Source organism: Copadichromis virginalis, linkage group LG3, assembly GCF_057382275.1.
Source record: "Copadichromis virginalis isolate Kocher_CV1m ecotype Utaka linkage group LG3, C_Virginalis_male_GT1.1, whole genome shotgun sequence".
NCBI lineage: Eukaryota > Metazoa > Chordata > Actinopteri > Cichliformes > Cichlidae > Copadichromis > Copadichromis virginalis.
This window is the reverse complement of record NC_140620.1, coordinates 58,324,877-58,348,403: the sequence shown is the minus strand read 5'-3', so window position 1 is coordinate 58,348,403 and position 23,527 is coordinate 58,324,877. Positions and strand designations below refer to the sequence as shown.

Below are 23,527 nucleotides of genomic sequence, written 5' to 3'. Positions count from 1 at the left end.
TGTGGTCTAAGTGGCCTCAGCCAGTGCCACAGGCCCTGGTGTGGTGTAAGTGGCCTGAGTAAGAGCCACAGGCCCTGGTGTGGTGTAAGTGGCCTCAGCCAGCAGCCACAGGCCCTGGTGTGGTGTAAGTGGCCTGAGCAAGTGCCACAGGCCCTGGTGTGGTGTAAGTGGCCTAAGCCAGAGCCACAGGCCCTGGTGTGGTGTAAGTGGCCTGAGCAAGAGCCACAGGGCCTGGTTTGGTGAAGATGGCCTCGGCCAGAAGCGCAGGGCCTGGTGTGATGTGAGTGGCCTGAGCAAGAGCCACAGGCCCTGGTGTGGTGTAAGTGGCCTCAGCCAGCAGCCACAGGCCCTGGTGTGGTGTAAGTCGCCTCAGCCAGAAGCCACAGGCACTGGTGTGGTGTAAGTGGCCTCAGCCAGCAGCAAAAGGGCCCTGGTGTGGTGTAAGTCGCCTCAGCCAGCAGCCACAGGCCCTGGTGTGGTGTAGATGGCCTCAGCCAGCAGCCACAGGCCCTGGTGTGGTGTAAGTGGCCTCAGCCAGCAGCCACAGGCCCTGGTGTGGTCTAAGTGGCCTCAGCCAGAAGCACAGGGCCTGGTGTGATATGAGTGGCCTGAGCAAGAGCCACAGGCCCTGGTGTGGTGTAGGTGGCCTCAGCCAGCAGCCACAGGCCCTGGTGTGGTGTAGGTGGCCTCAGCCAGCAGCCACAAGCCCTTGTGTGGTGTAAGTGGCCTCAGCCAGCAGCCACAGGCCCTGGTGTGGTGTAAGTGGCCTCAGCCAGTGCCACAGGCCCTGGTGTGGTGTAAGTGGCCTGAGCAAGAGCCACAGACCATGGTGTGGTGTAATTGGCCTCAATAGCAACTAAGGCCCTGGTGTGGTGTAAGTGGCCTCAGCCAGCAGCCACAGGCCCTGGTGTGGTGTAAGTGGCCTCAGCCAGTAGCCACAGGCCCTGGTGTGGTGTAAGTGGCCTCAGCCAGAGCCACAGGCCCTGATGTGGTGTAAGTGGCCCCAGCCGGTCACTCAGGCCCTGGTGTGGTGTAGGTGGCATCAGCTAGCAGCACAAGACATTGGAAAACAGCCAAAAGCAATGTCGTTAATGTGCCCTCATTAATGGGCAGCTGCTTTTGGTCTTTTAATACACCCCTTCTCTGGATCAAAAGCGGTTCAATGACATGAAAATGAAAGGCTTACAGCACCAGGTATTCCCAGGCAGTCTCCCATCCAAGTACTAACCAAGCCCAGCCCTGCTCAGCTTCCGAGATCAGACGAGGTCGGGCGTGCTCAGGGTGGTATGGCCGTAAGCTGCTGGCCCCAGCACAATGTCTCAATTTATGGATTCAGGTGATTAGGTGGCAAGTACCTGAAGTTACGAAGACAATCCTATAACCCTACCTTGATGTTTGCATAATACCCTAACCCAAAGGCTCAGTTTAGCATTTATCCAACAGCACAGGCCCTGGATTGTTGAAGATGGCCTCAGGAACCAGCACAGGGCCTGGTGTGTTGTACATGGCCACAGATAGCAGCACAGGGCCTGGTTTGGTGAAGATGGCCTCGGCCAGAAGCGCAGGGCCTGATGTGATGTGAGTGGCCTCAATAGCAAATAAGGCCCTGGTGTGGTGTAAGTGGCCTCAGCCAGCAGCCACAGGCCCTGGTGTGGTGTAAGTGGCCTCAGCCAGTGCCACAGGCCCTGGTGTGGTGTAAGTGGCCTGAGCAAGAGCCAAAGACCCTGGTGTGGTGTAATTGGCCTCAATAGCAACTAAGGCCCTGGTGTGGTGTAGGTGGCCTCAGCCAGCAGCCACAGGCCCTGGTGTGGTGTAAGTGGCCTCAGCCAGAGCAACAGGCCCTGATGTGGTGTAAGTGGCCCCAGCCGGTCACTCAGGCCCTGGTGTGGTGTAGGTGGCATCAGCTAGCAGCACAAGACATTGGAAAACAGCCAAAAGCAATGTCGTTAATGTGCCCTCATTAATGGGGAGCTGCTTCTGGTCTTTTAATACACCCCTTCTCTGGATCAAAAGCGGTTCAATGACATGAAAATGAAAGGCTTACAGCACCAGGTATTCCCAGGCAGTCTCCCATCCAAGTACTAACCAAGCCCAGCCCTGCTTAGCTTCCGAGATCAGACGAGGTCAGGCGTGCTCAGGGTGGTATGGCCGTAAGCTGCTGGCCCCAGCACAATGTCTCAATTTATGGATTCAAGTGATTAGGTGGCAAGTACCTGAAGTTACGAAGACAATCCTATAACCATACCTTCATGTTTGCATAATACCCTAACCAAAAGGCTCAGTTTGGCATTTATCCAACAGCACAGGCCCTGGATTGTTGAAGATGGCCTCAAGAACCAGCACAGGACCTGGTGTGTTTTACATGGCCACAGCAAGCAGCACAGGGCCTGGTTTGGTGAAGATGGCCTCAGCAAGCAGCCACAGGCCCTGGTTTGGTGTAAGTGGCCTCAGCTAGCAGCCACAGGCCCTGGTGTGGTGTGAGTGGCCTCAGCCAGCAGCCACAGGCCCTGGTGTGGTCTAAGTGGCCTCAGCCAGTGCCACAGGCCCTGGTGTGGTGTAAGTGGCCTAAGCCAGAGCCACAGGCCCTGGTGTGGTGTAAGTGGCCTAAGCCAGAGCCACAGGCCCTGGTGTGGTGTAAGTGGCCTGAGCAAGAACCACAGGGCCTGGTTTGGTGAAGATGGCCTCGGCCAGAAGCGCAGGGCCTGGTGTGATGTGAGTGGCCTGAGCAAGAGCCACAGGCCCTGGTGTGGTGTAAGTGGCCTCAGCCAGCAGCCACAGGCCCTGGTGTGGTGTAAGTGGCCTCAGCCAGAAGCCACATGCACTGGTGTGTTGTAAGTGGCCTCAGCCAGCAGCAAAAGGGCCCTGGTGTGGTGTAGGTGGCCTCAGCCAGCAGCCACAGGCCCTGGTGTGGTGTAAGTGGCCTCAATAGCAACTAAGGCCCTGGTGTGGTGTAAGTGGCTTCAGCCAGCAGCCACAGGCCCTGGTGTGGTGTAAGTGGCCTCAGCCAGCAGCCACAGGCCCTGGTGTGGTGTAAGTGGCCTCAATAGCAACTAAGGCCCTGGTGTGGTGTAAGTGGCTTCAGCCAGCAGCCACAGGCTCTGGTGTGGTGTAACTGGCCTCAGCCAGCAGCCACAGGCCCTGGTGTGGTGTAAGTGGCCTCAGCCAGAGCCACAGGCCCTGATGTGGTGTAAGTGGCCCCAGCCGGTCACTCAGGCCCTGGTGTGGTGTAGGTGGCATCAGCTAGCAGCACAAAACATTGGAAAACAGCCAAAAGCAGTGTCGTTAATGTGCCCTCATTAATGGGGAGCTGCTTCTGGTCTTTTAATACACCCCTTCTCTGGATCAAAAGCGGTTCAATGACATGAAAATTAAAGGCTTACAGGACCAGGTATTCCCAGGGAGTCTCCCATCCAAGTACTAACCAAGCCCAGCCCTGCTTAGCTTCCGAGATCAGACGAGGTCGGGCGTGCTCAGGGTGGTATGGCCGTAAGCTGCTGGGCCCAGCACAATGTCTCAATTTATGGATTCAAGTGATTAGGTGGCAAGTACCTGAAGTTACGAAGACAATCCTATAACCATACCTGCATGTTTGCATAATACCCTAACCCAAAGGCTCAGTTTGGCATTTATCCAACAGCACAGGCCCTGGATTGTTGAAGATGGCCTCAGGAAACAGCACAGGGCCTGGTGTGTTGTACATGGCCACAGCAAGCAGCACAGGGCCTGGTTTGGTGAAGATGGCCTCGGCCAGAAGCACAGGGCCTGGTGTGATATGAGTGGCCTGAGCAAGAGCCACAGGCCCTGGTGTGGTGTAAGTGGCCAGAGCAAGAGCCACAGGCCCTGGTGTGGTGTAAGTGGCCTGAGCAAGAGCCACAGGCCCTGGTGTGGTGTAGGTGGCCTCAGCCAGCAGCCACAGGCCCTGGTGTGGTGTAGGTGGCCTCAGCCAGCAGCCACAGGCCCTTGTGTGGTGTAATTGGCCTCAATAGCAACTAAGGCCCTGGTGTGGTGTAGGTGGCCTCAGCCAGCAGCCACAGGCCCTGGTGTGGTGTAAGTGGCCTCAGCCAGCAGCCACAGGCCCTGGTGTGGTGTAAGTGGCCTGAGCAAGAGCCACAGACCCTGGTGTGGTGTAATTGGCCTCAATAGCAACTAAGGCCCTGGTGTGGTGTAGGTGGCCTCAGCCAGCAGCCACAGGCCCTGGTGTGGTGTAAGTGGCCTCAGCCAGCAGCCACAGGCCCTGGTGTGGTGTAAGTGGCATCAGCTAGCAGCACAAGACATTGGAAAACAGCCAAAAGCAATGTCGTTAATGTGCCCTCATTAATGGGGAGCTGCTTTTGGTCTTTTAATACACCCCTTCTCTGGATCAAAAGCGGTTCAATGACATGAAAATGAAAGGCTTACAGCACCAGGTATTCCCAGGCAGTCTCCCATCCAAGTACTAACCAAGCCCAGCCCTGCTGAGCTTCCGAGATCAGACGAGGTCGGGCGTGCTCAGGGTGGTATGGCCGAAAGCTGCTGGCTCCAGCACAATGTCTCAATTTATGGATTCAAGTGATTAGGTGGCAAGTACCTGAAGTTACGAAGACAATCCTATAACCATACCTGCATGTTTGCATAATACCCTAACCCAAAGGCTCAGTTTGGCATTTATCCAACAGCACAGGCCCTGGATTGTTGAAGATGGCCTCAAGAACCAGCACAGGACCTGATGTGTTTTACATGGCCACAGCAAGCAGCACAGGGCCTGGTTTGGTGAAGATGGCCTCAGCAAGCAGCCACAGGCCCTGGTTTGGTGTAAGTGGCCTCAGCCAGCAGCCACAGGCCCTGGTGTGGTGTAAGTGGCCTCAGCCAGCAGCCACAGGCCCTGGTGTGGTCTAAGTGGCCTCAGCCAGTGCCACAGGCCCTGGTGTGGTGTAAGTGGCCTGAGTAAGAGCCACAGGCCCTGGTGTGGTGTAGGTGGCCTCAGCCAGCAGCCACAGGCCCTGGTGTGGTGTAAGTGGCCTCAGCTAGCAGCCACAGGCCCTGGTGTGGTGTGAGTGGCCTCAGCCAGCAGCCACAGGCCCTGGTGTGGTCTAAGTGGCCTCAACCAGTGCCACAGGCCCTGGTGTGGTGTAAGTGGCCTGAGCAAGAGCCACAGGCCCTGGTGTGGTGTAAGTGGCCTCAGCCAGCAGCCACAGGCCCTGGTGTGGTGTAAGTGGCCTGAGCAAGTGCCACAGGCCCTGGTGTGGTGTAAGTGGCCTAAGCCAGAGCCACAGGCCCTGGTGTGGTGTAAGTGGCCTCAATAGCAAATAAGGCCCTGGTGTGGTGTAAGTGGCCTGAGCAAGAACCACAGGGCCTGGTTTGGTGAAGATGGCCTCGGCCAGAAGCGCAGGGCCTGGTGTGATGTGAGTGGCCTGAGCAAGAGCCACAGGCCCTGGTGTGGTGTAAGTGGCCTCAGCCAGCAGCCACAGGCCCTGGTGTGGTGTAAGTGGCCTCAGCCAGAAGCCACAGGCACTGGTGTGGTGTAAGTGGCCTCAGCCAGCAGCAAAAGGGCCCTGGTGTGGTGTAGGTGGCCTCAGCCAGCAGCCACAGGCCCTGGTGTGGTGTAAGTGGCCTCAATAGCAACTAAGGCCCTGGTGTGGTGTAAGTGGCTTCAGCCAGCAGCCACAGGCCCTGGTGTGGTGTAAATGGCCTCAGCCAGCAGCCACAGGCCCTGGTGTGGTGTAGGTGGCCTCAGCCAGCAGCCACAGGCCCTGGTGTGGTGTAAGTGGCCTCAATAGCAACTAAGGCCCTGGTGTGGTGTAAGTGGCTTCAGCCAGCAGCCACAGGCTCTGGTGTGGTGTAACTGGCCTCAGCCAGCAGCCACAGGCCCTGGTGTGGTGTAAGTGGCCTCAGCCAGAGCCACAGGCCCTGATGTGGTGTAAGTGGCCCCAGCCGGTCACTCAGGCCCTGGTGTGGTGTAGGTGGCATCAGCTAGCAGCACAAAACATTGGAAAACAGCCAAAAGCAGTGTCGTTAATGTGCCCTCATTAATGGGGAGCTGCTTCTGGTCTTTTAATACACCCCTTCTCTGGATCAAAAGCGGTTCAATGACATGAAAATGAAAGGCTTACAGCACCAGGTATTCCCAGGCAGTCTCCCATCCAAGTACTAACCAAGCCCAGCCCTGCTGAGCTTCCGAGATCAGACGAGGTCGGGCGTGCTCAGGGTGGTATGGCCGAAAGCTGCTGGCTCCAGCACAATGTCTCAATTTATGGATTCAAGTGATTAGGTGGCAAGTACCTGAAGTTACGAAGACAATCCTATAACCATACCTGCATGTTTGCATAATACCCTAACCCAAAGGCTCAGTTTGGCATTTATCCAACAGCACAGGCCCTGGATTGTTGAAGATGGCCTCAAGAACCAGCACAGGACCTGGTGTGTTTTACATGGCCACAGCAAGCAGCACAGGGCCTGGTTTGGTGAAGATGGCCTCAGCAAGCAGCCACAGGCCCTGGTTTGGTGTAAGTGGCCTCAGCCAGCAGCCACAGGCCCTGGTGTGGTGTAAGTGGCCTCAGCCAGCAGCCACAGGCCCTGGTGTGGTCTAAGTGGCCTCAGCCAGTGCCACAGGCCCTGGTGTGGTGTAAGTGGCCTGAGTAAGAGCCACAGGCCCTGGTGTGGTGTAGGTGGCCTCAGCCAGCAGCCACAGGCCCTGGTGTGGTGTAAGTGGCCTCAGCTAGCAGCCACAGGCCCTGGTGTGGTGTGAGTGGCCTCAGCCAGCAGCCACAGGCCCTGGTGTGGTGTAAGTGGCCTCAGCCAGCAGCCACAGGCCCTGGTGTGGTCTAAGTGGCCTCAGCCAGTGCCACAGGCCCTGGTGTGGTGTAAGTGGCCTGAGCAAGAGCCACAGGCCCTGGTGTGGTGTAAGTGGCCTCAGCCAGCAGCCACAGGCCCTGGTGTGGTGTAAGTGGCCTGAGCAAGTGCCACAGGCCCTGGTGTGGTGTAAGTGGCCTAAGCCAGAGCCACAGGCCCTGGTGTGGTGTAAGTGGCCTCAATAGCAAATAAGGCCCTGGTGTGGTGTAAGTGGCCTGAGCAAGAACCACAGGGCCTGGTTTGGTGAAGATGGCCTCGGCCAGAAGCGCAGGGCCTGGTGTGATGTGAGTGGCCTGAGCAAGAGCCACAGGCCCTGGTGTGGTGTAAGTGGCCTCAGCCAGCAGCCACAGGCCCTGGTGTGGTGTAAGTGGCCTCAGCCAGAAGCCACAGGCACTGGTGTGGTGTAAGTGGCCTCAGCCAGCAGCAAAAGGGCCCTGGTGTGGTGTAGGTGGCCTCAGCCAGCAGCCACAGGCCCTGGTGTGGTGTAAGTGGCCTCAATAGCAACTAAGGCCCTGGTGTGGTGTAAGTGGCTTCAGCCAGCAGCCACAGGCCCTGGTGTGGTGTAAATGGCCTCAGCCAGCAGCCACAGGCCCTGGTGTGGTGTAGGTGGCCTCAGCCAGCAGCCACAGGCCCTGGTGTGGTGTAAGTGGCCTCAATAGCAACTAAGGCCCTGGTGTGGTGTAAGTGGCTTCAGCCAGCAGCCACAGGCTCTGGTGTGGTGTAACTGGCCTCAGCCAGCAGCCACAGGCCCTGGTGTGGTGTAAGTGGCCTCAGCCAGAGCCACAGGCCCTGATGTGGTGTAAGTGGCCCCAGCCGGTCACTCAGGCCCTGGTGTGGTGTAGGTGGCATCAGCTAGCAGCACAAAACATTGGAAAACAGCCAAAAGCAGTGTCGTTAATGTGCCCTCATTAATGGGGAGCTGCTTCTGGTCTTTTAATACACCCCTTCTCTGGATCAAAAGCGGTTCAATGATATGAAAAAGAAAGGCTTACAGCACCAGGTATTCCCAGGTAGTCTCCCATCCAAGTACTAACCAAGCCCAGCCCTGCTTAGCTTCCGAGATCAGACGAGGTCGGGCGTGCTCAGGGTGGTATGGCCGTAAGCTGCTGGGCCCAGCACAATGTCTCAATTTATGGATTCAAGTGATTAGGTGGCAAGTACCTGAAGTTACGAAGACAATCCTATAACCATACCTGCATGTTTGCATAATACCCTAACCCAAAGGCTCAGTTTGGCATTTATCCAACAGCACAGGCCCTGGATTGTTGAAGATGGCCTCAGGAAACAGCACAGGGCCTGGTGTGTTGTACATGGCCACAGCAAGCAGCACAGGGCCTGGTTTGGTGAAGATGGCCTCGGCCAGAAGCACAGGGCCTGGTGTGATATGAGTGGCCTGAGCAAGAGCCACAGGCCCTGGTGTGGTGTAAGTGGCCAGAGCAAGAGCCACAGGCCCTGGTGTGGTGTAAGTGGCCTGAGCAAGAGCCACAGGCCCTGGTGTGGTGTAGGTGGCCTCAGCCAGCAGCCACAGGCCCTGGTGTGGTGTAGGTGGCCTCAGCCAGCAGCCACAAGCCCTTGTGTGGTGTAAGTGGCCTCAGCCAGCAGCCACAGGCCCTGGTGTGGTGTAAGTGGCCTCAGCCAGTGCCACAGGCTCTGGTGTGGTGTAATTGGCCTCAATAGCAACTAAGGCCCTGGTTTTGTGTATGTGGCCTCAGCCAGCAAATAAGGCCGTGGTGTGGTGTAGGTGGCATCAGCTAGCAGCACAAGACATTGGAAAACAGCCAAAAGCAATGTCGTTAATGTGCCCTCATTAATGGGCAGCTGCTTTTGGTCTTTTAATACACCCCTTCTCTGGATCAAAAGCGGTTCAATGACATGAAAATCAAAGGCTCACAGCACCAGGTATTCCCAGGCAGTCTCCCATCCAAGTACTAACCAAGCCCAGCCCTGCTTAGCTTCCGAGATCAGACGAGGTCAGGCGTGCTCAGGGTGGTATGGCCGTAAGCTGCTGGCCCCAGCACAATGTCTCAATTTATGGATTCAAGTGATTAGGTGGCAAGTACCTGAAGTTACGAAGACAATCCTATAACCATACCTGCATGTTTGCATAATACCCTAACCCAAAGGCTCAGTTTGGCATTTATCCAACAGCACAGGCCCTGGATTGTTGAAGATGGCGTCAGGAACCAGCACAGGACCTGGTGTGTTGTACATGGCCACAGCAAGCAGCACAGGGCCTGGTTTGGTGAAGATGGCCTCGGCCAGAAGCACAGGGCCTGGTGTGATATGAGTGGCCTGAGCAAGAGCCACAGGCCCTGGTGTGTTGTAAGTGGCCTCAGCCAGCAGCCACAGGCCCTTGTGTGGTGTAATTGGCCTCAATAGCAACTAAGGCCCTGGTGTGGTGTAGGTGGCCTCAGCCAGCAGCCACAGGCCCTGGTGTGGTGTAAGTGGCCTCAGCCAGCAGCCACAGGCCCTGGTGTGGTGTAAGTGGCCTGAGCAAGAGCCACAGACCCTGGTGTGGTGTAATTGGCCTCAATAGCAACTAAGGCCCTGGTGTGGTGTAGGTGGCCTCAGCCAGCAGCCACAGGCCCTGGTGTGGTGTAAGTGGCCTCAGCCAGCAGCCACAGGCCCTGGTGTGGTGTAAGTGGCATCAGCTAGCAGCACAAGACATTGGAAAACAGCCAAAAGCAATGTCGTTAATGTGCCCTCATTAATGGGGAGCTGCTTTTGGTCTTTTTTTTTTTTTTTTTTTTTTTTTTTTAAATGACATCAGAAACAGCAGTATGCGACATTACGTGATGGCAGAGCTTCAGTTCATCCTTTGTCATTTTTTTTTTTTTTTTTTTTTTTTTTTTTTTTAAATAAATAGGACAGGGGGAATGAATGAGAGAGAGAGGGGGAGAGAAAGAAAGAAAACCCAAGGGGAGAAGAGACGGTGAGAAGGGGGGGGAAGAGAGACAAAAAAAAAAAAAAACTCCTGGGTCACCTGTATGGAGAAAAAACAAACAAACAAACAAACAAACAAACAGAGGAGACAGCAAACAACAAAGAGCAACATAATAATAGAGAAAGCAAAGCACCATCACAATAAACTAGCTAGTCATAGATATCAGTATTTACTAAGTAATAAACGATATTGTGCAGCACGCAAGATAGACAGCGCACAGTGTGCTTTGAGGCAGCAGCCAAGAAAGCTTTAGTCCGCGTCTGTGAATACCCATGTGTGCATACCTGGTATGCACACATGCTTTTGGTCTTTTAATACACCCCTTCTCTGGATCAAAAGCGGTTCAATGACATGAAAATGAAAGGCTTACAGCACCAGGTATTCCCAGGCAGTCTCCCATCCAAGTACTAACCAAGCCCAGCCCTGCTGAGCTTCCGAGATCAGACGAGGTCGGGCGTGCTCAGGGTGGTATGGCCGAAAGCTGCTGGCTCCAGCACAATGTCTCAATTTATGGATTCAAGTGATTAGGTGGCAAGTACCTGAAGTTACGAAGACAATCCTATAACCATACCTGCATGTTTGCATAATACCCTAACCCAAAGGCTCAGTTTGGCATTTATCCAACAGCACAGGCCCTGGATTGTTGAAGATGGCCTCAAGAACCAGCACAGGACCTGGTGTGTTTTACATGGCCACAGCAAGCAGCACAGGGCCTGGTTTGGTGAAGATGGCCTCAGCAAGCAGCCACAGGCCCTGGTTTGGTGTAAGTGGCCTCAGCCAGCAGCCACAGGCCCTGGTGTGGTGTAAGTGGCCTGAGCCAGCAGCCACAGGCCCTGGTGTGGTCTAAGTGGCCTCAGCCAGTGCCACAGGCCCTGGTGTGGTGTAAGTGGCCTGAGTAAGAGCCACAGGCCCTGGTGTGGTGTAGGTGGCCTCAGCCAGCAGCCACAGGCCCTGGTGTGGTGTAAGTGGCCTCAGCTAGCAGCCACAGGCCCTGGTGTGGTGTGAGTGGCCTCAGCCAGCAGCCACAGGCCCTGGTGTGGTCTAAGTGGCCTCAGCCAGTGCCACAGGCCCTGGTGTGGTGTAAGTGGCCTGAGCAAGAGCCACAGGCCCTGGTGTGGTGTAAGTGGCCTCAGCCAGCAGCCACAGGCCCTGGTGTGGTGTAAGTGGCCTGAGCAAGTGCCACAGGCCCTGGTGTGGTGTAAGTGGCCTAAGCCAGAGCCACAGGCCCTGGTGTGGTGTAAGTGGCCTCAATAGCAAATAAGGCCCTGGTGTGGTGTAAGTGGCCTGAGCAAGAACCACAGGGCCTGGTTTGGTGAAGATGGCCTCGGCCAGAAGCGCAGGGCCTGATGTGATGTGAGTGGCCTCAATAGCAAATAAGGCCCTGGTGTGGTGTAAGTGGCCTCAGCCAGCAGCCACAGGCCCTGGTGTGGTGTAAGTGGCCTCAGCCAGTGCCACAGGCCCTGGTGTGGTGTAAGTGGCCTGAGCAAGAGCCAAAGACCCTGGTGTGGTGTAATTGGCCTCAATAGCAACTAAGGCCCTGGTTTGGTGTAGGTGGCATCAGCTAGCAGCACAAGACATTGGAAAACAGCCAAAAGCAATGTCGTTAATGTACCCTCATTAATGGGCAGCTGCTTTTGGTCTTTTAATACACCCCTTCTCTGGATCAAAAGCGGTTCAATGACATGAAAATGAAAGGCTTACAGCACCAGGTTTTCCCCCATCCAAGTACTAACCAAGCCCAGGCCTGCTTAGCTTCCGAGATCAGACGAGGTCGGGTGTGCTCAGGGTGGTATGGCCGTAAGCTGCTGGCTCCAGAACAATGTCTCAATTTATGGATTCAAGTGATTAGGTGGCAAGTACCTGAAGTTACGAAGACAATCCTATAACCATACCTGCATGTTTGCATAATACCCTAACCCAAAGGCTCAGTTTGGCATTTATCCAACAGCACAGGCCCTGGATTGTTGAAGATGGCCTCAGGAACCAGCACAGGGCCTGATGTGTTGTACATGGCCACAGCAAGCAGCACAGGGCCTGGTTTGGTGAAGATGGCCTCGGCCAGAAGCACAGGGCCTGGTGTGATATGAGTGGCCTGAGCAAGAGCCACAGGCCCTGGTGTGTTGTAAGTGGCCTCAGCCAGCAGCCACAGGCCCTGGTGTGGTGTAGGTGGCCTCAGCCAGCAGCCACAGGCCCTTGTGTGGTGTAATTGGCCTCAATAGCAACTAAGGCCCTGGTGTGGTGTAGGTGGCCTCAGCCAGCAGCCACAGGCCCTGGTGTGGTGTAAGTGGCCTCAGCCAGCAGCCACAGGCCCTGGTGTGGTGTAAGTGGCATCAGCTAGCAGCACAAGACATTGGAAAACAGCCAAAAGCAGTGTCGTTAATGTGCCCTCATTAATGGGCAGCTGCTTTTGGTCTTTTAATACACCCCTTCTCTGGATCAAAAGCGGTTCAATGACATGAAAATGAAAGGCTTACAGCACCAGGTATTCCCAGGCAGTCTCCCATCCAAGTACTAACCAAGCCCAGCCCTGCTTAGCTTCCGAGATCAGACGAGGTCGGGCGTGCTCAGGGTGGTATGGCCGTAAGCTGCTGGCTCCAGCACAATGTCTCAATTTATGGATTCAAGTGATTAGGTGGCAAGTACCTGAAGTTACGAAGACAATGCTATAACCATACCTGCATGTTTGCATAATACCCTAACCCAAAGGCTCAGTTTGGCATTTATCCAACAGCACAGGCCCTGGATTGTTGAAGATGGCCTCAGGAACCAGCACAGGGCCTGGTGTGTTGTACATGGCCACAGCAAGGAGCACAGGGCCTGGTTTGGTGAAGATGGCCTCGGCCAGAAGCGCAGGGCCTGGTGTGATGTGAGTGGCCTGAGCAAGAGCCACAGGCCTTGGTGTGGTGTAAGTGGCCTCAGCCAGCAGCCACAGGCCCTGGTGTGGTGTAAGTCGCCTCAGCCAGAAGCCACAGGCACTGGTGTGGTGTAAGTGGCCTCAGCCAGCAGCCACAGGCCCTGGTGTGGTGTAGGTGGCCTCAGCCAGCAGCCACAGGCCCTGGTGTGGTGTAGGTGGCCTCAGCCAGCAGCCACAGGCCCTGGTGTGGTGTAAGTGGCCTCAGCCAGCAGCCACAGGCCCTGGTGTGGTGTAAGTGGCCTGAGCAAGAGCCACAGGCCCTGGTGTGGTGTAAGTGGCCTCAGCCAGCAGCCACAGGCCCTGGTGTGGTGTAAGTGGCCTGAGCAAGTGCCACAGGCCCTGGTGTGGTGTAAGTGGCCTGAGCAAGTGCCACAGGCCCTGGTGTGGTGTAAGTGGCCTCAATAGCAAATAAGGCCCTGGTGTGGTGTAAGTGGCCTGAGCAAGAACCACAGGGCCTGGTTTGGTGAAGATGGCCTCGGCCAGAAGCGCAGGGCCTGGTGTGATGTGAGTGGCCTGAGCAAGAGCCACAGGCCCTGGTGTGGTGTAAGTGGCCTCAGCCAGCAGCCACAGGCCCTGGTGTGGTGTAAGTGGCCTCAGCCAGAAGCCACAGGCACTGGTGTGGTGTAAGTGGCCTCAGCCAGCAGCAAAAGGGCCCTGGTGTGGTGTAGGTGGCCTCAGCCAGCAGCCACAGGCCCTGGTGTGGTGTAAGTGGCCTCAATAGCAACTAAGGCCCTGGTGTGGTGTAAGTGGCTTCAGCCAGCAGCCACAGGCCCTGGTGTGGTGTAAGTGGCCTCAGCCAGCAGCCACAGGCCCTGGTGTGGTGTAGGTGGCCTCAGCCAGCAGCCACAGGCCCTGGTGTGGTGTAAGTGGCCTCAATAGCAACTAAGGCCCTGGTGTGGTGTAAGTGGCTTCAGCCAGCAGCCACAGGCTCTGGTGTGGTGTAACTGGCCTCAGCCAGCAGCCACAGGCCCTGATGTGGTGTAAGTGGCCCCAGCCGGTCACTCAGGCCCTGGTGTGGTGTAGGTGGCATCAGCCAGCAGCCACAGGCCCTGGTGTGGTGTAAGTCGCCTCAGCCAGAAGCCACAGGCACTGGTGTGGTGTAAGTGGCCTCAGCCAGCAGCAAAAGGGCCCTGGTGTGGTGTAAGTCGCCTCAGCCAGCAGCCACAGGCCCTGGTGTGGTGTAGGTGGCCTCAGCCAGCAGCCACAGGCCCTGGTGTGGTGTAAGTGGCCTCAGCCAGCAGCCACAGGCCCTGGTGTGGTGTAAGTGGCCTCAGCCAGCAGCCACAGGCCCTGGTGTGGTGTAAGTGGCCTCAGCCAGTGCCACAGGCCCTGGTGTGGTGTAAGTGGCCTCAGCCAGCAGCCACAGGCCCTGGTGTGGTGTAAGTCGCCTCAGACAGAAGCCACAGGCACTGGTGTGGTGTAAGTGGCCTCAGCCAGCAGCAAAAGGGCCCTGGTGTGGTATAAGTCGCCTCAGCCAGCAGCCACAGGCCCTGGTGTGGTGTAAGTGGCCTCAGCCGGTCACTCAGGCCCTGGTGTGGTGTAAGTGGCCTCAGCCAGCAGCCACAGGCCCTGGTGTGGTGTAAGTGGCCTCAGCCAGTGCCACAGGCCCTGGTGTGGTGTAAGTGGCCTGAGCAAGAGCCACAGGCCCTGGTGTGGTGTAAGTGGCCTGAGCAAGAGCCACAGACCCTGGTGTGGTGTAATTGGCCTCAATAGCAACTAATGCCCTGGTGTGGTGTAGGTGGCCTCAGCCAGCAGCCACAGGCCCTGGTGTGGTGAAAGTGGCCTCAGCCAGAGCCACAGGCCCTGATGTGGTGTAAGTGGCCTCAGCCAGCAGCCACAGGCCCTGGTGTGGTGTAAGTGGCGTCAGCCAGTGCCACAGGCCCTGGTGTGGTGTAAGTGGCCTGAGCAAGAGCCAAAGACCCTGGTGTGGTGTAATTGGCCTCAATAGCAACTAAGGCCCTGGTGTGGTGTAGGTGGCATCAGCTAGCAGCACAAGACATTGGAAAACAGCCAAAAGCAATGTCGTTAATGTGCCCTCATTAATGGGGAGCTGCTTCTGGTCTTTTAATACACCCCTTCTCTGGATCAAAAGCGGTTCAATGACATGAAAATGAAAGGCTTACAGCACCAGGTATTCCCAGGCAGTCTCCCATCCAAGTACTAACCAAGCCCAGCCCTGCTTAGCTTCCGAGATCAGACGAGGTCGGGCGTGCTCAGGGTGGTATGGCCGTAAGCTGCTGGCCCCAGCACAATGTCTCAATTTATGGATTCAAGTGATTAGGTGGCAAGTACCTGAAGTTACGAAGACAATGCTATAACCATACCTGCATGTTTGCATAATACCCTAACCCAAAGGCTCAGTTTGGCATTTATCCAACATCACAGGCCCTGGATTGTTGAAGATGGCCTCAGGAACCAGCACAGGGCCTGGTGTGTTGTACATGGCCACAGCAAGGAGCACAGGGCCTGGTTTGGTGAAGATGGCCTCGGCCAGAAGCGCAGGGCCTGGTGTGATGTGAGTGGTCTGAGCAAGAGCCACAGGCCTTGGTGTGGTGTAAGTGGCCTCAGCCAGAAGCCACAGGCACTGGTGTGGTGTAAGTGGCCTCAGCCAGCAGCCACAGGCCCTGGTGTGGTGTAAGTGGCCGCAGCCAGCAGCCACAGGCCCTGGTGTGGTGTAAGTCGCCTCAGCCAGAAGCCACAGGCACTGGTGTGGTGTAAGTGGCCTCAGCCAGCAGCCACAGGCCCTGGTGTGGTGTAGTTGGCCTCAGCCAGCAGCCACAGGCCCTGGTGTGGTGTAGGTGGCCTCAGCCAGCAGCCACAGGCCCTGGTGTGGTGTAAGTGGCCTCAGCCAGCAGCCACAGGCCCTGGTGTGGTGTAAGTGGCCTGAGCAAGAGCCACAGGCCCTGGTGTGGTGTAAGTGGCCTGAGCAAGAGCCACAGACCCTGGTGTGGTGTAATTGGCCTCAATAGCAACTAATGCCCTGGTGTGGTGTAGGTGGCCTCAGCCAGCAGCCACAGGCCCTGGTGTGGTGTAAGTGGCCTCAGCCAGCAGCCACAGGCCCTGGTGTGGTGTAAGTGGCCTGAGCAAGTGCCACAGGCCTGGTGTGGTGTAAGTGGCCTGAGCAAGAGCCACAGACCCTGGTGTGGTGTAATTGGCCTCAATAGCAACTAAGGCCCTGGTGTGGTGTAGGTGGCCTCAGCCAGCAGCCACAGGCCCTGGTGTGGTGTAAGTGGCCTCAGCCAGAGCCACAGGCCCTGATGTGGTGTAAGTGGCCCCAGCCGGTCACTCAGGCCCTGGTGTGGTGTAGGTGGCATCAGCTAGCAGCACAAGACATTGGAAAAGAGCCAAAAGCAATGTCGTTAATGTGCCCTCATTAGTGGGCAGCTGCTTTTGGTCTTTTAATACACCCCTTCTCTGGATCAAAAGCGGTTCAATGACATGAAAATTAAAGGCTTACAGGAACAGGTATTCCCAGGCAGTCTCCCATCCAAGTACTAACCAAGCCCAGCCCTGCTTAGCTTCCGAGATCAGACGAGGTCGGGCGTGCTCAGGGTGGTATGGCCATAAGCTGCTGGCCCCAGCACAATGACTCAATTTATGGATTCAAGTGATTAGGTGGCAAGTACCTGAAGTTACGAAGACAATCCTATAACCATACCTGCATGTTTGCATAATACCCTAACCCAAAGGCTCAGTTTAGCATTTATCCAACAGCACAGGCCCTGGATTGTTGAAGATGGCCTCAGGAACCAGCACAGGGCCTGGTGTGTTGTACATGGCCACAGCTAGCAGCACAGGGCCTGGTTTGGTGAAGATGGCCTCGGCCAGAAGAGCAGGGCCTGGTGTGATGTGAGTGGCCTGAGCAAGAGCCACATACCCTGGTGTGGTGTAATTGGCCTCAATAGCAACTAAGGCCCTGGTGTGGTGTAGGTGGCCTCAGCCAGCAGCCACAGGCCCTGGTGTGGTGTAAGTGGCCCCAGCCGGTCACTCAGGCCCTGGTGTGGTGTAGGTGGCATCAGCTAGCAGCACAAGACATTGGAAAACAGCCAAAAGCAATGTCGTTAATGTGCCCTCATTAATGGGGAGCTGCTTCTGGTCTTTTAATACACCCCTTCTCTGGATCAAAAGCGGTTCAATGACATGAAAATGAAAGGCTTACAGAACCAGGTATTCCCAGGAAGTCTCCCATCCAAGTACTAACCAAGCCCAGCCCTGCTTAGCTTCCGAGATCAGACGAGGTCAGGCGTGCTCAGGGTGGTATGGCCGTAAGCTGCTGGCCCCAGCACAATGTCTCAATTTATGGATTCAAGTGATTAGGTGGCAAGTACCTGAAGTTACGAAGACAATCCTATAACCATACCTGCATGTTTGCATAATACCCTAACCAAAAGGCTCAGTTTGGCATTTATCCAACAGCACAGGCCCTGGATTGTTGAAGATGGCCTCAAGAACCAGCACAGGACCTGGTGTGTTTTACATGGCCACAGCAAGCAGCACAGGGCCTGGTTTGGTGAAGATGGCCTCAGCAAGCAGCCACAGGCCCTGGTTTGGTGTAAGTGGCCTCAGCTAGCAGCCACAGGCCCTGGTGTGGTGTGAGTGGCCTCAGCCAGCAGCCACAGGCCCTGGTGTGGTCTAAGTGGCCTCAGCCAGTGCCACAGGCCCTGGTGTGGTGTAAGTGGCCTGAGCAAGAGCCACAGGCCCTGGTGTGGTGTAAGTGGCCTCAGCCAGCAGCCACAGGCCCTGGTGTGGTGTAAGTGGCCTCAGCCAGAAGCCACAGGCACTGGTGTGGTGTAAGTGGCCTCAGCCAGCAGCAAAAGGGCCCTGGTGTGGTGTAGGTGGCCTCAGCCAGCAGCCACAGGCCCTGGTGTGGTGTAAGTGGCCTCAATAGCAACTAAGGCCCTGGTGTGGTGTAAGTGGCTTCAGCCAGCAGCCACAGGCCCTGGTGTGGTGTAAGTGGCCTCAGCCAGCAGCCACAGGCCCTGGTGTGGTGTAGGTGGCCTCAGCCAGCAGCCACAGGCCCTGGTGTGGTGTAAGTGGCCTATATAGCAACTAAGGCCCTGGTGTGGTGTAAGTGGCTTCAGCCAGCAGCCACAGGCTCTGGTGTGGTGTAACTGGCCTCAGCCAGCAGCCACAGGCCCTGGTGTGGTGTAAGTGGCCTCAGCCAGAGCCACAGGCCCTGATGTGGTGTAAGTGGCCCCAGCCGGTCACTCAGGCCCTGGTGTGGTGTAGGTGGCATCAGCTAGCAGCACAAGACATTGGAAAACAGCCAAAAGCAATGTCGTTAATGTGCCCTCATTAATGGGCAGCTGCTTTTGGTCTTTTAATACACCCCTTCTCTGGATCAAAAGCGGTTCAATGACATTAAAATGAAAGGCTTACAGGAACAGGTATTCCCAGGCAGTCTCCCATCCAAGTACTAACCAAGCCCAGCCCTGCTCAGCTTCCGAGATCAGACGAGGTCGGGCGTGCTCAGGGTGGTATGGCCGTAAGCTGCTGGGCCCAGCACAATGTCTCAATTTATGGATTCAGGTGATTAGGTGGCAAGTACCTGAAGTTACGAAGACAATCCTATAACCCTACCTTCATGTTTGCATAATACCCTAACCCAAAGGCTCAGTTTAGCATTTATCCAACAGCACAGGCCCTGGATTGTTGAAGATGGCCTCAGGAACCAGCACAGGGCCTGGTGTGTTGTACATGGCCACAGCTAGCAGCACAAGGCCTGGTTTGGTGAAGATGGCCTCGGCCAGAAGCGCAGGGCCTGGTGTGATGTGAGTGGCCTGAGCAAGAGCCACAGGCCCTGGTGTGGTGTAATTGGCCTCAATAGCAACTAAGGCCCTGGTGTGGTGTAAGTGGCCTGAGCAAGAGCCACATACCCTGGTGTGGTGTAATTGGCCTCAATAGCAACTAAGGCCCTGGTGTGGTGTAGGTGGCCTCAGCCAGCAGCCACAGGCCCTGGTGTGGTGTAAGTGGCCTCAGCCAGAGCAACAGGCCCTGGTGTGGTGTAAGTGGCCTCAGCCAGCAGCAAAAGGGCCCTGGTGTGGTGTAGGTGGCCTCAGCCAGCAGCCACAGGCCCTGGTGTGGTGTAAGTGGCCTCAATAGCAACTAAGGCCCTGGTGTGGTGTAAGTGGCTTCAGCCAGCAGCCACAGGCCCTGGTGTGGTGTAAGTGGCCTCAGCCAGCAGCCACAGGCCCTGGTGTGGTGTAGGTGGCCTCAGCCAGCAGCCACAGGCCCTGGTGTGGTGTAAGTGGCCTCAATAGCAACTAAGGCCCTGGTGTGGTGTAAGTGGCTTCAGCCAGCAGCCACAGGCTCTGGTGTGGTGTAACTGGCCTCAGCCAGCAGCCACAGGCCCTGATGTGGTGTAAGTGGCCCCAGCCGGTCACTCAGGCCCTGGTGTGGTGTAGGTGGCATCAGCCAGCAGCCACAGGCCCTGGTGTGGTGTAAGTCGCCTCAGCCAGAAGCCACAGGCACTGGTGTGGTGTAAGTGGCCTCAGCCAGCAGCAAAAGGGCCCTCGTGTGGTGTAAGTCGCCTCAGCCAGCAGCCACAGGCCCTGGTGTGGTGTAGGTGGCCTCAGCCAGCAGCCACAGGCCCTGGTGTGGTGTAAGTGGCCTCAGCCAGCAGCCACAGGCCCTGGTGTGGTGTAAGTGGCCTCAGCCAGCAGCCACAGGCCCTGGTGTGGTGTAAGTGGCCTCAGCCAGTGCCACAGGCCCTGGTGTGGTGTAAGTGGCCTGAGCAAGAGCCACAGACCCTGGTGTGGTATAATTGGCCTCAGCCAGCAGCCACAGGCCCTGGTGTGGTGTAAGTCGCCTCAGACAGAAGCCACAGGCACTGGTGTGGTGTAAGTGGCCTCAGCCAGCAGCAAAAGGGCCCTGGTGTGGTATAAGTCGCCTCAGCCAGCAGCCACAGGCCCTGGTGTGGTGTAGGTGGCCTCAGCCACCAGCCACAGGCTCTGGTGTGGTGTAAGTAGCCTCAGCCAGCAGCCACAGGCCCTGGTGTGGTGTAAGTGGCCTCAGCCAGCAGCCACAGGCCCTGGTGTGGTGTAAGTGGCCTCAGCCAGTGCCACAGGCCCTGGTGTGGTGTAAGTGGCCTGAGCAAGAGCCACAGGCCCTGGTGTGGTGTAAGTGGCCTGAGCAAGAGCCACAGACCCTGGTGTGGTGTAATTGGCCTCAATAGCAACTAATGCCCTGGTGTGGTGTAGGTGGCCTCAGCCAGCAGCCACAGGCCCGGGTGTGGTGTAAGTGGCCTGAGCAAGAGCCACAGGCCCTGGTGTGGTGTAAGTGGCCTGAGCAAGAGCCACAGACCCTGGTGTGGTGTAAGTGGCCTCAATAGCAACTAATGCCCTGGTGTGGTGTAAGTGGCTTCAGCCAGCAGCCACAGGCTCTGGTGTGGTGTAACTGGCCTCAGCCAGCAGCCACAGGCCCTGGTGTGGTGTAAGTGGCCTCAGCCAGAGCCACAGGCCCTGATGTGGTGTAAGTGGCCCCAGCCGGTCACTCAGGCCCTGGTGTGGTGTAGGTGGCATCAGCTAGCAGCACAAAACATTGGAAAACAGCCAAAAGCAGTGTCGTTAATGTGCCCTCATTAATGGGGAGCTGCTTCTGGTCTTTTAATACACCCCTTCTCTGGATCAAAAGCGGTTCAATGATATGAAAAAGAAAGGCTTACAGCACCAGGTATTCCCAGGTAGTCTCCCATCCAAGTACTAACCAAGCCCAGCCCTGCTTAGCTTCCGAGATCAGACGAGGTCGGGCGTGCTCAGGGTGGTATGGCCGTAAGCTGCTGGGCCCAGCACAATGTCTCAATTTATGGATTCAAGTGATTAGGTGGCAAGTACCTGAAGTTACGAAGACAATCCTATAACCATACCTGCATGTTTGCATAATACCCTAACCCAAAGGCTCAGTTTGGCATTTATCCAACAGCACAGGCCCTGGATTGTTGAAGATGGCCTCAGGAAACAGCACAGGGCCTGGTGTGTTGTACATGGCCACAGCAAGCAGCACAGGGCCTGGTTTGGTGAAGATGGCCTCGGCCAGAAGCACAGGGCCTGGTGTGATATGAGTGGCCTGAGCAAGAGCCACAGGCCCTGGTGTGGTGTAAGTGGCCAGAGCAAGAGCCACAGGCCCTGGTGTGGTGTAAGTGGCCTGAGCAAGAGCCACAGGCCCTGGTGTGGTGTAGGTGGCCTCAGCCAGCAGCCACAGGCCCTGGTGTGGTGTAGGTGGCCTCAGCCAGCAGCCACAAGCCCTTGTGTGGTGTAAGTGGCCTCAGCCAGCAGCCACAGGCCCTGGTGTGGTGTAAGTGGCCTCAGCCAGTGCCACAGGCCCTGGTGTGGTGTAAGTGGCCTGAGCAAGAGCCACAGGCTCTGGTGTGGTGTAATTGGCCTCAATAGCAACTAAGGCCCTGGTTTTGTGTATGTGGCCTCAGCCAGCAAATAAGGCCGTGGTGTGGTGTAGGTGGCCTCAGCCAGCAGCCACAGGCCCTGGTGTGGTGTAAGTGGCCTCAGCCAGAGCAACAGGCCCTGGTGTGGTGTAAGTGGCCTCAGCCAGCAGCAAAAGGGCCCTGGTGTGGTGTAGGTGGCCTCAGCCAGCAGCCACAGGCCCTGGTGTGGTGTAAGTGGCCTCAATAGCAACTAAGGCCCTGGTGTGGTGTAAGTGGCTTCAGCCAGCAGCCACAGGCCCTGGTGTGGTGTAAGTGGCCTCAGCCAGCAGCCACAGGCCCTGGTGTGGTGTAGGTGGCCTCAGCCAGCAGCCACAGGCCCTGGTGTGGTGTAAGTGGCCTCAATAGCAACTAAGGCCCTGGTGTGGTGTAAGTGGCTTCAGCCAGCAGCCACAGGCTCTGGTGTGGTGTAACTGGCCTCAGCCAGCAGCCACAGGCCCTGATGTGGTGTAAGTGGCCCCAGCCGGTCACTCAGGCCCTGGTGTGGTGTAGGTGGCATCAGCCAGCAGCCACAGGCCCTGGTGTGGTGTAAGTCGCCTCAGCCAGAAGCCACAGGCACTGGTGTGGTGTAAGTGGCCTCAGCCAGCAGCAAAAGGGCCCTGGTGTGGTGTAAGTCGCCTCAGCCAGCAGCCACAGGCCCTGGTGTGGTGTAGGTGGCCTCAGCCAGCAGCCACAGGCCCTGGTGTGGTGTAAGTGGCCTCAGCCAGCAGCCACAGGCCCTGGTGTGGTGTAAGTGGCCTCAGCCAGCAGCCACAGGCCCTGGTGTGGTGTAAGTGGCCTCAGCCAGTGCCACAGGCCCTGGTGTGGTGTAAGTGGCCTGAGCAAGAGCCACAGACCCTGGTGTGGTATAATTGGCCTCAGCCAGCAGCCACAGGCCCTGGTGTGGTGTAAGTCGCCTCAGACAGAAGCCACAGGCACTGGTGTGGTGTAAGTGGCCTCAGCCAGCAGCAAAAGGGCCCTGGTGTGGTATAAGTCGCCTCAGCCAGCAGCCACAGGCCCTGGTGTGGTGTAGGTGGCCTCAGCCACCAGCCACAGGCTCTGGTGTGGTGTAAGTAGCCTCAGCCAGCAGCCACAGGCCCTGGTGTGGTGTAAGTGGCCTCAGCCAGCAGCCACAGGCCCTGGTGTGGTGTAAGTGGCCTCAGCCAGTGCCACAGGCCCTGGTGTGGTGTAAGTGGCCTGAGCAAGAGCCACAGGCCCTGGTGTGGTGTAAGTGGCCTGAGCAAGAGCCACAGACCCTGGTGTGGTGTAATTGGCCTCAATAGCAACTAATGCCCTGGTGTGGTGTAGGTGGCCTCAGCCAGCAGCCACAGGCCCTGGTGTGGTGTAAGTGGCCTGAGCAAGAGCCACAGGCCCTGGTGTGGTGTAAGTGGCCTGAGCAAGAGCCACAGACCCTGGTGTGGTGTAATTGGCCTCAATAGCAACTAATGCCCTGGTGTGGTGTAGGTGGCCTCAGCCAGCAGCCACAGGCCCTGGTGTGGTGTAAGTGGCCTCAGCTAGCAGCCACAGGCCCTGGTGTGGTGTGAGTGGCCTCAGCCAGCAGCCACAGGCCCTGGTGTGGTCTAAGTGGCCTCAGCCAGTGCCACAGGCCCTGGTGTGGTGTAAGTGGCCTGAGCAAGAGCCACAGGCCCTGGTGTGGTGTAAGTGGCCTCAGCCAGCAGCCACAGGCCCTGGTGTGGTGTAAGTGGCCTGAGCAAGTGCCACAGGCCCTGGTGTGGTGTAAGTGGCCTAAGCCAGAGCCACAGGCCCTGGTGTGGTGTAAGTGGCCTCAATAGCAAATAAGGCCCTGGTGTGGTGTAAGTGGCCTGAGCAAGAACCACAGGGCCTGGTTTGGTGAAGATGGCCTCGGCCAGAAGCGCAGGGCCTGGTGTGATGTGAGTGGCCTGAGCAAGAGCCACAGGCCCTGGTGTGGTGTAAGTGGCCTCAGCCAGCAGCCACAGGCCCTGGTGTGGTGTAAGTGGCCTCAGCCAGAAGCCACAGGCACTGGTGTGGTGTAAGTGGCCTCAGCCAGCAGCAAAAGGGCCCTGGTGTGGTGTAGGTGGCCTCAGCCAGCAGCCACAGGCCCTGGTGTGGTGTAAGTGGCCTCAATAGCAACTAAGGCCCTGGTGTGGTGTAAGTGGCTTCAGCCAGCAGCCACAGGCCCTGGTGTGGTGTAAATGGCCTCAGCCAGCAGCCACAGGCCCTGGTGTGGTGTAGGTGGCCTCAGCCAGCAGCCACAGGCCCTGGTGTGGTGTAAGTGGCCTCAATAGCAACTAAGGCCCTGGTGTGGTGTAAGTGGCTTCAGCCAGCAGCCACAGGCTCTGGTGTGGTGTAACTGGCCTCAGCCAGCAGCCACAGGCCCTGGTGTGGTGTAAGTGGCCTCAGCCAGAGCCACAGGCCCTGATGTGGTGTAAGTGGCCCCAGCCGGTCA

The 23,527-nt window shown here is 57.1% G+C and overlaps 5 non-coding genes and 10 pseudogenes across 5 annotated transcripts; all 15 read right to left on the bottom strand.

Annotated features, from left to right (window-relative positions):
- Window positions 1–1,179: 1,179 nt before the first annotated feature.
- LOC146715793 (5S ribosomal RNA) lies at window positions 1,180–1,298 on the bottom strand (annotated as a pseudogene).
- A 739-nt stretch (window positions 1,299–2,037) lies between these two features.
- LOC146715792 (5S ribosomal RNA) lies at window positions 2,038–2,156 on the bottom strand. The gene has a single exon (XR_014919905.1). It is a non-coding gene; the product is annotated as a 5S ribosomal RNA (ribosomal RNA).
- Window positions 2,157–3,373: 1,217 nt separating this feature from the next.
- LOC146715791 (5S ribosomal RNA) lies at window positions 3,374–3,492 on the bottom strand (annotated as a pseudogene).
- Window positions 3,493–4,391: 899 nt separating this feature from the next.
- On the bottom strand, window positions 4,392–4,510 carry LOC146715790 (5S ribosomal RNA; annotated as a pseudogene).
- Window positions 4,511–6,082: 1,572 nt separating this feature from the next.
- On the bottom strand, window positions 6,083–6,201 carry LOC146715789 (5S ribosomal RNA; annotated as a pseudogene).
- Window positions 6,202–7,813: 1,612 nt separating this feature from the next.
- Window positions 7,814–7,932, bottom strand: LOC146715788 (5S ribosomal RNA). Its single transcript, XR_014919723.1, has one exon. It is a non-coding gene; the product is annotated as a 5S ribosomal RNA (ribosomal RNA).
- A 780-nt stretch (window positions 7,933–8,712) lies between these two features.
- Window positions 8,713–8,831, bottom strand: LOC146715787 (5S ribosomal RNA; annotated as a pseudogene).
- A 1,304-nt stretch (window positions 8,832–10,135) lies between these two features.
- Window positions 10,136–10,254, bottom strand: LOC146715786 (5S ribosomal RNA; annotated as a pseudogene).
- A 1,212-nt stretch (window positions 10,255–11,466) lies between these two features.
- Window positions 11,467–11,575, bottom strand: LOC146715785 (5S ribosomal RNA; annotated as a pseudogene).
- Window positions 11,576–12,239: 664 nt separating this feature from the next.
- LOC146715784 (5S ribosomal RNA) lies at window positions 12,240–12,358 on the bottom strand. Its single transcript, XR_014919584.1, has one exon. It is a non-coding gene; the product is annotated as a 5S ribosomal RNA (ribosomal RNA).
- A 2,444-nt stretch (window positions 12,359–14,802) lies between these two features.
- Window positions 14,803–14,921, bottom strand: LOC146715783 (5S ribosomal RNA). Its single transcript, XR_014919583.1, has one exon. It is a non-coding gene; the product is annotated as a 5S ribosomal RNA (ribosomal RNA).
- Window positions 14,922–16,136: 1,215 nt separating this feature from the next.
- Window positions 16,137–16,255, bottom strand: LOC146715782 (5S ribosomal RNA; annotated as a pseudogene).
- Window positions 16,256–16,838: 583 nt separating this feature from the next.
- Window positions 16,839–16,957, bottom strand: LOC146715781 (5S ribosomal RNA; annotated as a pseudogene).
- Window positions 16,958–18,058: 1,101 nt separating this feature from the next.
- LOC146715780 (5S ribosomal RNA) lies at window positions 18,059–18,177 on the bottom strand (annotated as a pseudogene).
- Window positions 18,178–20,342: 2,165 nt separating this feature from the next.
- Window positions 20,343–20,461, bottom strand: LOC146715779 (5S ribosomal RNA). The gene has a single exon (XR_014919712.1). It is a non-coding gene; the product is annotated as a 5S ribosomal RNA (ribosomal RNA).
- Between the last annotated feature and the right edge of the window lie 3,066 nt (window positions 20,462–23,527).